This window comes from Euphorbia lathyris, chromosome 3 (assembly GCF_963576675.1).
Source record: "Euphorbia lathyris chromosome 3, ddEupLath1.1, whole genome shotgun sequence".
NCBI classification, from domain to species: Eukaryota; Viridiplantae; Streptophyta; class Magnoliopsida; order Malpighiales; family Euphorbiaceae; genus Euphorbia; species Euphorbia lathyris.
Window position 1 is genome coordinate 75,184,678 of NC_088912.1, and position 11,585 is coordinate 75,196,262.

At 35.8% G+C, this 11,585-nt stretch overlaps 1 long non-coding RNA gene across 1 annotated transcript; it reads left to right on the top strand.

The window, feature by feature from the left end:
- Positions 1 to 9,351: 9,351 nt before the first annotated feature.
- On the top strand, positions 9,352 to 10,991 carry LOC136223762 (uncharacterized). The gene is made up of 3 exons (XR_010686126.1): positions 9,352 to 9,792; positions 9,915 to 10,257; positions 10,575 to 10,991. It is a non-coding gene; the product is annotated as an uncharacterized lncRNA (long non-coding RNA).
- Positions 10,992 to 11,585: the final 594 nt, after the last annotated feature.

The window sequence follows — 11,585 nt, forward strand, 5'->3', positions numbered from 1 at the left end:
ATTATGATAATTACCTAAGTATTCTCAAAGTATATTCCAATAGAAGGAAAGATCGAATTTGATATTCTTGGAATCCTCGCAAGTGAAAGAGTAGGAATTTTATCAATATAATTTTATTTTTATGAACGAAAAAGCTACTAAAGGTAATGAAAGTCTAGAAAATTATGATAATTACCCAAGTATCCTCAAATTGAATTCTAAAGTGAAGAATATTGATTTTAATATTCTTGGATTTATTGAGAATGAAAATATGACTTTTATCAATAAAATTCGAATTTTATCAAATAAAAAAAAGCTAATTATAGAGCGAAGTATTTGCAATAATTGCCCCATATTCGCAAGGAATATTTCAGAACCTTGTACGTTTGTTACTTCGTTCCGGGAGTGCAATAGAAAATCGTATAATTACCGATGGCGTGCCATTATTCTAGTCAAAACTTAAAAATTTGCAAAAAAATTAACTAAGTATCCTCGAAGTATATTCCAATGGAAAGAATATCAAATTTGATATTCTTGCAATCATCGAGAATGAAAATATAGCCTTCACCAATAAATGTATATTTTTATGAAATGAAAAGTTGACAAAGCTAATGAAAATCTAGAAGCTTATGATAATTACCTAGTGTGAGCACGGATTTTTTGTCTGGTTTCTATGATGAAAATAAATATACCTTTGTGCGCAATGAAACGAGCCAAGATCAGACTCCCCCGGCAAATTTCAAGCTTTGAGATCCTTTGGAAGGTTACATTTAGGCATTAAGTATTTTATTTTGAAAAACTATCATGGCGTATCTTCACGTCATATTTTTATAGATTCTTCATAATTGTTCTGTTTTTTCCGAGAAACTTCGAAACAATGCAACCCTTCTCATACTCAGACAAAGACGTCCTTGGAAATTTTTAATTTAATTTTTGGAAATAATTTTTTTTATTCCACTTAGAAAAATCTAACTAAGCATTTGCAATTTATTTTAAATTTTTTTCGGCCTCCTCGGCTCTAATTACACTGCAATTAGAGCCGAATGGTACAATTTTTTTTCAGTTATAGCCACGCCCCAACGCAAAGAGAGTTGTCAGACTAAATTTGAAAAATGTAGAGGGTGAGAAGATACACTCGTTGGGATGAGCATAAGCCAAACATTTTGTTAAAGGATTGTCTCAGTCTAAACAATGATAAGAAACCCTCGAAGGGAGAAAATGATGGAGACTATAAAGACAAGGACTAGCAGAAGCAACATGAGCAAAGTGGTAAGGCTTCTATCCTCTTTAACACTCCTTGAAATGAGGTTTTATATGTTGAAACACCTTTCCACAAGATTTTGATTTAACAAAATCATTTAAGTTTAATCCATGATTAAGAGACAATTAAATTTAAGTGCTTTGATTTAATTGTACTAATCCGTTTGTTCAATATTGAGTATAAATGTAAATGCAAAAGAAAATAAAAATTAAGACAGGTCAAAGTCAGCATGAGAACACAACACAAGCTGAGTGAAGAGTGACTCAGCATAAGTGAAGATAAGTCATCTTCAAAACAACAGCTCAAGAAAGAAGCTGATCAAAGAAGCTGAGTGGAACGAAACTCAGCATAAAGGAAGTTTGCTTCAGAACTAGGTCTTGCGGAACGAAGCTAACCACAGAAGCTGAGTGAAAAAGAACTCAGTATGAGAATTGGTGACAATCAAAGACAATGATTATCGAAGTGAAGCTGAGTGATCTTCAGGACAACATGAATGATCTGTTAGCTAAAGGACAAATCCGATAACTGTCTACACCAATAATTGAAGCCTTGGAATTACGCAAAAGCCATATTCCGAGGTGCATGGGTCGACTGTTCGTTGCTATAAGACAAACTGCCGCATAAAGACAAAGTCTGTAGGAAGAAGACAAGCCTGACATCTGAAGAAATCAGAAAACAAGATTGGCCTGCACATCTGAAGCTGACCAGAAGCTTGTCTCCCAAAAGAGCCGTTTTGGATTCAACGGACAAATCAAATTCAAATCATTTGATCCTCAAAGATCAACTATAAAAGGACAAGCAATCCTCTTGGATCATTGCCGAATTACAGAACATACAAGAGAGAAAAATACAAGTTCAAAGCACTCAGAAACAAGAAAGAAATCTTACACCAACTTTCTATTCCTGTGTAAATGCTAGATTGATTGTTTTGTAATCATCTAAAGTGTTCTTTATCCCAAAAAGAGCAAGTTGTATCAATTGTGAATTAAGATTGTTAAGCTGAGTGTTTGGTTGTAAATACTCAGTGGTAGAGAAATCTAGGTGCTGGGTTGTAGCACTTAGTATGAGTTGAGTAGACGAATAGAGGAAGATACTCTTGCATATTCAACTGCCTTGTAACCGGTTTGTGCTCTACCTTAAAGAGCTCAGTATTGGATTCTAAAAGCCCGGACGAGTCTGGGGACTGGACGTAGGCAGAGAGGCCGAACCAGGATAAGTGATATTGCGTAATTTTTAACTCTCTTAAATATATATATATATATATATATATGTGTGTGTGTGCATGTGTTGCTTGTTATATTTACTCAGCATATAAACTGTTTAAAACTGACAGAGTAAATTAGAGTGCTGAGTTGGAAGCTGACCACAAAAAGTGTCAATTCCCAACTCTCAAGTGAAACAGTCTTAGTCAGCATCTGACTAAAGCTGTCTTACATTAAGATCGACCAAGCTGACCAAAGCTGAGTTAATAAACTCACCAAAATTGTTAAGTCAGCAAGATTAATTTAAGCAAAAAGTTACATTAGTTCCTAACCCCCCTGGAACTAATCACACGGGACCAACAAGTGGTATCAAAGCCTAAGCTCACTACTCGAAGATATAACTATCTTGAGCTGATCCCGATAAATGGCTGAGAACAGCACTCGTTTCCTTCTCGGGAACCAAACAACACAGATACTCCCTGAGGGATTATCAATTAGTCGGCCTCCCATATTCTTTGGATCCAATTATACATTCTGGAAGAATAGGATGAAGAACTTTATTCAAGCCACAAACATGAGTGCATGGCTTGCAATAGTTCAAGGCCCATACGTGCCATATAAAACTGTTAACAATGAGAAAGTTGTTAAGAGTGAAACTGAGTGGTCAGAAGATGACCTTAGAAAACTTCAAAACAATGCTTCGGCTATCAATATGCTTCACTATGCTTTAGATGCTGCAGAATACAATAAGATTTCAGGTTGTGAGTCAGCACAGAAAATTTGGAAAAAGCTTGAAGTGACCTACGAAGGCACAAGCAAGGTCAAGGAATCAAAAGTAAATTAGCATATGAGATTATACGAGCTGTTCGAGATGAATGATAATGAGGACATCTCGGGAATGAATGCTAGATTTACCAACATTATAAATGAGCTGAAAAGACTTGGAAAGAACTTCACTGAAGAAGAACAGGTGAAGAAGATCTTAAGAAGTCTTCCCAAAAGCTGGCAGGCCAAAAAGACTGCAGTGGAGGAAGCTCAGGACCTGACTATGTATAAGTACGATGAGCTGATCAGATCGTTGCTGACTCATGAGATATCAATGAAAAACTTTGAAGAAAAAGAGAAGTCAGAAGATAAGAAACAAAAATCACTTGTCATGAAAGCTGACTCCACCGAAGCAGACTCGTCAAATGATGAGGAAATGGCAATGTTCACCAGAAAAATGAAGAAGCTGTTCAGGAAGAATGATAGGAACAGTAAAAGGTCATTCAGAAGAAATGACAGATACCAAGCTGAGCCCAGCGACAACAAATATAAGAAGGACAGCTCAAAGTCTGTTACATGTTTCGAGTGCCACCAAACTGGGAACATCAAGTCAAGCTGTCCCATGTTGAAGAAAGACAAGAAGGGCAGTAGAAAGGCTATGGTAGCCACATGGAGTGATAGTGATGAGTCAACCTCATCAGAAGCTGATGCAAATGAAACAACAAATATATGCTTCATGGCCGATGATGCTGACCGCCCTTATTCTGAGCAAGCTAACCTCTCTGATGAAACTGACCAGGAGGAAAATAATAATGAGGTAACACCCTTACTTTTGCTTAGAAATGAGATGATAAATGCCCTGAGTGATTTATATGCGCTAACTAAAAAGTGCAATAAGAAAGTAAAGGCACTCAGCAGGCGGTGTGATGAGATTGAAGAGGTCAAGCTGAGTGACCTCCGATATCTTCTCCAAGACAACTCAACTTTGCATAGTAACATAGAACTTATGCATAAGTTTGTCCCGGAGGTCCAATCAGATTCAAAGAAACTGAAAAAGGATGTCACTACCCTACAGAGCCAAATAAGAGGCTCAAATAAAAAATCCCATGCTGAGTACTCAGGTACTAGTCAGCATAAACAGTTCACACAGTGTGACTGTTGCGGGAAAAAGGGGCACACAAGAGAAGTGTGTTGGTACAATAAGCAGACTGTCCAATGTGACTTCTGCTGAAAGAAAGGACATGCCACTAAGGTATGTTGGCATGCTCAGCACAATAATGCTGAACACACTCAACATCACCCTCAAAGGGAAATTCATTGTGACTTCTGTGGTAAAAATGGCCACACGATAAAAGTATGTCGTCATAAATTAAAATATGACTTTGCACCTGTTTATGCTAACAAACGAGGACCCAAAAAGAATTGGGTACCTAAAGATGAATAGTCTAAAATGCAGGTGAGCCTGAGATGCGTGGAGAAATCAAAACTGTGGTATATAGACAGCGCATGCTCGAGGCACATTACTGGTGATGAAACTCAGTTCATCACACTAGAGCTTAAACGAGGTGGGAGTGTAAGCTTTGGAGAAATAAGAAGGGTAAGATAGTAGGCTCAGGTACTATCGGAGGTAACCCAACTATTAAGTCAGTCTCCTTAGTTAAAGGTCTCAAATACAATCTGTTGAGTGTAGCTCAGCTTTGCAAGAGTGGCAGAAAGGTTGTATTTGATGATACTCAGTGTCAAATACTCGAGGGAAAAACAAATGAAGTGATTCTAAAAATATATGCTTAGTGTCTAAAGAGGATAACTCCTGGCTATGGCATAGAAGACTTGGTCATGTAAGCATGGACCTTCTTGCCAAATTAGCTAGAAAGCAACTAGTTGAGGGATCGCCCAAACTTAAATTTGAAAAAGATCAATTGTGTAATGCTTGTCAGCAAGGCAAACAAACTAAGAAGTCATTTCAAAGTAAAAATATTGTCTCAACCAAGAGACCATTAGAATTACTACACTTGGATCTTTTCGGACCTGTCCAGCCACTCAGCTTGGGAGGTAAGAAATTTTCCTTAGTCATTGTAGACGATTTCTCTCGGTACACTTGGATCATCTTGCTGAGTAGCAAGGATGAAACATTTGAGACGTTCACAACATTGATTAAGAAACTTGAAAATGACAAAGACCTAAAAGTAGCTCATATTAGAAGTGATAATGGTGGAGAATTCAAAAACCAACAGTTTGATGAATTCTGTGAAGCCAGTGGTATTGACCATAATTTCTCTGCTCCCAGAACACCTCAACAGAATGGGGTTGTTGAAAGGAAGAACAGAACAATTGTCGAAATAGCTAGGACAATGCTGAGTGAAAATAGGCTTCCAAAGTATTTCTAGGGTGAAGCTGTCCACACAGCATGCTACATTCTCAATAGGGCTTTAGTTAGACCTATTCTTAAGAAAACCCCATATGAACTTTGGAAAGGACGAAAGCCCAACATTGGCTACTTTCGTGCCTTTGGGTGTAATGTTTTATACTCAACACAAAAGATAATCTTGCAAAATTTGATGCCAAAGCTGACGAAGCAATCTTTTTAGGGTACTCAACTAACAGCAAAGCATATATGGTGTATAACAAACGAACTCAGGTTGTAGAAAAGTATGTCCATATTGAGTTCGATGAAGCTGACCCTGTAGGAAAGTCAACTCAGCTCAATGAAGATGAACCAAGCTTAGCTTCCGCTGATCAAAATGGAGCCTTTGAGTCATCAATACAAGGGCTGACCAAAGGTAAGCAAGAAATTGAAATAACCTTTGCTGACCAATCTATTCATGCAGAGATTGTAGAAACACCTGTTCCAAACAACTCAACATTGCCCAAAGAAATAAAAATTCCAAGAGGACATTCGAAGAAGTCCATTCTTGATGCTGCTGACAATAAGCTGATGACAAGAGATCAGCTTAGGAAGTTTCTCAGCAATGTTGTCTTCGTCTCAATGCATGATCCAAAGAATTTTGCTGATGCTGAGCATGATGAATATTGGATCAACGCTATGCAAGAAGAACTTGATCAATTCACAAGAAATGAGGTATGGGATTTAGTACCTAAACCTAGGAATCAAAAGACCATAGGAACTAAGTGGGTTTTTAGAAATAAATTAGATGAGCAAGGTAACATAGTCAGAAATAAAGCCCGACTTGTAGCCCAATGCTACAGTCAGCAAGAGGGCATTGACTACGGTGAAACCTTTGCACCCGTTGCTAGGTTAGAAGCTATACGTATACTGTGTGCCTATGCAAGTTTTATGAACTTTAAATTATATCAAATGGATGTTAAGAGTGCATTTCTTAATGGCTTTATAAACGAAGAGGTATATGTTAGTCAGCCTCCAGGGTTTGAAGATCCAAAATTTCCAAACCACGTTTATAAACTCAAAAAGACCCTATATGGGCTAAAGCAAGCTCCAAGAGCATGGTATGAAAGGTTGACCAACTTCCTGCTGACCAGAAATTATGTCAGAGGCAAAGCTGACACAACCTTGTTCATTAAGAAAAAGGGTAAAAATACCCTACTTGCACAAATTTACGTAGATGACATAATTTTTGGTGCTACTGACGATTCTATATGCAAAGAGTTTAGCAAATAGATGCAAACTTAGTTCGAAATGTCTATGATGAGCGAACTCAACTTCTTTCTTGGACTTCAAATCAAGCAAGGCAAGAATGGCATCTTCATAAGTCAGTCTAAGTACGCCAAAGAAATGTTAAAGAAGTTTGATATGGAAGAATGTAAACCCATATCAACCCCAATGGGTACTGACACTGTCCTTTATGCCGATGAGAAAGGTAAGTCTGTAGACAGCAGGTTATATCGAGGTATGATAGGCTTTCTACTTTATCTTACTGCCAGTAGACCTGACATTCAGTACTCAGTATGTTATTGCGCAAGATATCAAGCTGACCCCAGGGAATCTCACTTAATAGCTGTAAAAAGAATTTTCAGATATTTACAGAGCTCAGTTAATGCAGGTTTATGGTATCCAAATACAAGTGACTTCACACTGATTGGATACACTGATGCTGACTATGGACATGATAAGCTAGAACGAAAAGCACTTCAGGAGGATGTCAATTCCTAGGAAGATGCCTGGTTTCGTGGTTTAGTAACAAGCAGTCATCAGTAGCCTTGTCTACAACTGAAGCTGAGTACGTTGCTGCTGGAAGCTGTGTGGCCCAAGTCCTATGGATTAAGCAACAGCTTGAGGATTATGGTCTCAAAACAGAAACAATAGAAGTCAAATGTGACAACAAGAGTGCCGTTAACTTATCTAAGAATCTAATCCAACACAGCAGGATGAAGCATGTCAGCATAAGACATCACTTCATCAGAGATCATGTACTCAAGGGTGAGATCAAGCTGACCTACGTATCAACAAATGAACAACTTGCGGATATCTTTATGAAGCCATTGGCTCGTGAGCAATTTAACATACTAAGGGAAGCTATCGGTATGTCTAATCCTCTTCAATAATTCTATGTGCTTAATTGAATGTTGAGTGATTACCATGTTGAGTGATTTGTGATAAATTAGTTGCATGCTGAGTTAAAAATGACATGATATCACCATATGCTGAGTAGACATACATGCTGAGTGATTATCTTAAGCTGAGTTACTAAGTCCACAAACAACTATCCTACGTAAAACTGACTACTCAGAATCTCAAACGTTTGATATCCTTAATGCTGAGTAAAACCCATTTAAAACATTAAATGCTAGCACACATATTAAATAGCCACCTAGGATAACGTAAGCAATAATGAGAAAACTCATGCGCCGAACGTGTCATAAATGCCAGAATCTCTGTCGGTTGACAATCTCGAGGTTAAACGGCTAGTTCAACGAATATGATCAATTAGCACCTCTATAAATAGTGGAAGTATCCCCACTTATCACTCTTTACACTCGAAATCCTTAGCATTCAAATCCTTCTCTCTGAATCCCAAAATCCTCTCAAAATCATGGCAAAATCCCAAAATCTTTCCGGTGGCGGTAACAACGACGACCACACCGACGAAAACCCTAAGTCTCCTCCTCAACAAGGTCAGCATGACCTAACTCCAAACACTACAAAAAAATGGCTTTTAACAAAGGGATATATTCTCATTAAAAGCCCAAATATCCTTACTAAAGTGGTTTTAGTGAGAATAATTACTCTCATGGCACCCTTAATTACTGGGGTCCCTTATTAAATGTAACAACGAGAATAACGTGTTATCCTCACTATAAACTTATAATGATAATGATTTTATTCTTATTAAGATCACTACTAGAAAATGCTTGATTCCTGACGGAATAAATTCCGTCATTAAATTCTGACAGAATTGCGTCAAAAAGAGATTCCGTCAAAACTGCTGACAGATTGGTGACGGAATGAAATTTCTGTCAAAATATTATTATTTCTGACATTATATCTGACAGAATATATTCCGTCAAACTTGCGAAACCTTTTGACGGAATTATTGACGGAATTCCGTCAGAAAATTCAAGTCATTGATACGTAAAAAAAATTATTATATTTTCACATTTTTGACCAAAAATCATTTTACTCTAACTTAAATGCTTAATTTTACGTTGTTTATAGAAAGATTTATAAAAATAATATCTCTATCTAAATTTATTTTTTATTCTTAATGTGTTTAGTAAAAAAATTAGACATTAAAAGTAAAATTGCATCATTTTAGACATTAGAAATAAAATTGCTTCTAAATATAAATGTTATGAGTATTTTTACATCTTATCCCTTAATATTTTTATATCATTTATAATTAAATATTTGAATCTAATTTCTTCTTCTTATAATTCATTTGTTTCACTAGTATTTATGTGTATTTCTACTTTAATTTTTTTAAAAATTTACACCATAACTATATTTCTACTTGAATTTTAAACCGTACTTTTGAATTTTAATTTAACTATATCTATAACATACATACAGCTTAACTAAAACTAGGTATTAAGTAACAAATTGAATAAAAAAAGAAATACTTATCAAAAATTAAAAATAAACTAAAGAACTTAAATTGGATTGGATTCAAATGACAGGTCCACTTATAGATGCCTAAAGCCCACTAATTATTTTTCTAGAAACCCTAAAGCCATCTCATTCCCCTATATAAGCAAAGCTTATAAAACCTAAGCCATGTTTTTGCACTTGTGGCTGTCTCTCCGCCTACCCTGAAACCCTTATCCTTTCCTCACTTCCATTTGAAACGACGGCATCTCTTTCACAATGGCGGTTCCTAATGACAAGTTTTCGACCCATCTCTACTCTTTCTCCGTTTCCTCTCCTCTTTCTCCATTGTTCCGAACTGCTGTCCACCTCCACAGCGCGGTTTCCTTTCCGTCTCTCCTCTTTCTCTGTTTTTCTTAACTGCTGGTCCGCCTCCACACCGCGGTTTCCTCTCTGTCTCAAGTGGGTTCATCTCAAAACCTTGTGGAGTCGCTTTCTTCAACTTTCCCTGCTCAGTATTTCGATGAGGGACCAAACGATGAGTTCAACAAGACTTTTTCAATGAGCTATGCAAGATCCATCAGGTCGGCTTATATCTTTTTGAAGTAGCATTTCATTTTTCTTATGAATTTGGGACTTTTTATAATATTAGAGAATTTTCATTTTGTATTCCTCATTTGGGATTTTTTATGGTCAAATTCTGCAGATGGAATGTTTCTGCAAGTGGTGCACGTGGCTGATCAATATCGTTGTAGTTTATGTGTTGAAAAATAAGGCACCGCCGACAATTGATGGAAGAAATGAATAACTCTAAATCTTTTAAATATTATTTACATGGGAAATCATTTTTAATGTTGTAGATGGAGTCTATGTTAATGTTTAGAGCATCCTGGTTGTGTTTGGGATGCATAGTTCTTACAAAATGGTGACTTTGTGACAGCAGGTTCAGTTGGTGTTGCACGAATTTGGCAATTAGATCTTGAGAGAGTTGCGGGTCCACTAGATCTTGAGTCATATGTTTCCCAACTTTCTCAATACAAGCTAAGCAGGTATTATCTAATTTCCATTATCAGTATGTTATTTGACATCTAAAAGGATTAACTTTACTTTTGGATGAGTATTATGATAGTTCTCTATGCTATTGTTTTTCACACTTATTATTACTACTATGCATATTATATTTATTAATGTATGCATGCTTGCACTTTTGTTGTCACATTGGATGTTCACATCTATTAAGGTTAATCATGGAGGTTTATTATTATAATTTATATGGTTGTTGATTCACAGTTAGATTAGCATGAATATGTACTCGTGTTCTTTCCACTAGTTTTTATAGTTTGACGTAGTACTTCATCTATATCAGGAAGAAATTTGGGAGGACTACGAGGGAAGAATTACCACGAATGGATGCTTTACAAATTCCAGTGTAATTCCAATTATATCAATCCTGTGAATGAAGCAACTCGTCATCTTAATAGACTTGTGAAATTAATGAACTTCTGTCTATACTTTTGAATCTTTATATTGGATTATAAGGATTGTAAAAAATGTTAACTTAATTAATTGCAGGTTTTCTATCTTGACAAGGACATGTAACTAATGAGATAGGAGTTTGAATTCTTAGTCTTTGTATTATGGGGCTTAGTGGACAGTGGTTTAGAATCAAAGCTCTTGCTAGCTTGAACTATTGCAGCCATATGTATTCGATAGTGGGTCTATTACCTTGTGCTAAAGTTATTGCTAGCTAAACTAATTTACTTGGAAAAACTTTACATATTCATATTTACTTTTTTTTGTGTGGTGATTTTGGCTTTTTTTTTTTTTGTATTTACAATTAATTACTAGAGACTGTTAACTAAATGTAGAAGTTGTTTTGGTATTAAGAAGTAAAAAGTCTTTATAGATATAGTTAGCTCCCTTCAATCCAAATGTTGATATTTAACAAATAATATTTATGAATTCTAATTACAAAACAAATGATAATATACTATTATTTATTTTTAAAAATTAATTTTAAATTTACTGACGAAATCTTCCGTCGAAATAAGTATCCTGACGAAAACATTTCCGTTCAAGTATAACGGCAACAATTTTGACGGTTCAAACGTCAAAGAAAACGTCAGAATTTGTTGACGGAATCATTCCGTCAATGTTACGTCAGCACATTTTCCGTCAGTATTCCGTAAATACATTACCCACGCATGTATTGCTGACGGATTTCGTTCTCATTAAAATATATTTTTTAATGATAAGCAAATATTCTCATTAAAATATTTGTAATGATTTAAAATGTTCTCATTAAAATGTTTATATTGATAAAAAATTATTTCATTAAAATATTTAAAATGAGTAAAAATATTCTCATCCAAGTGTT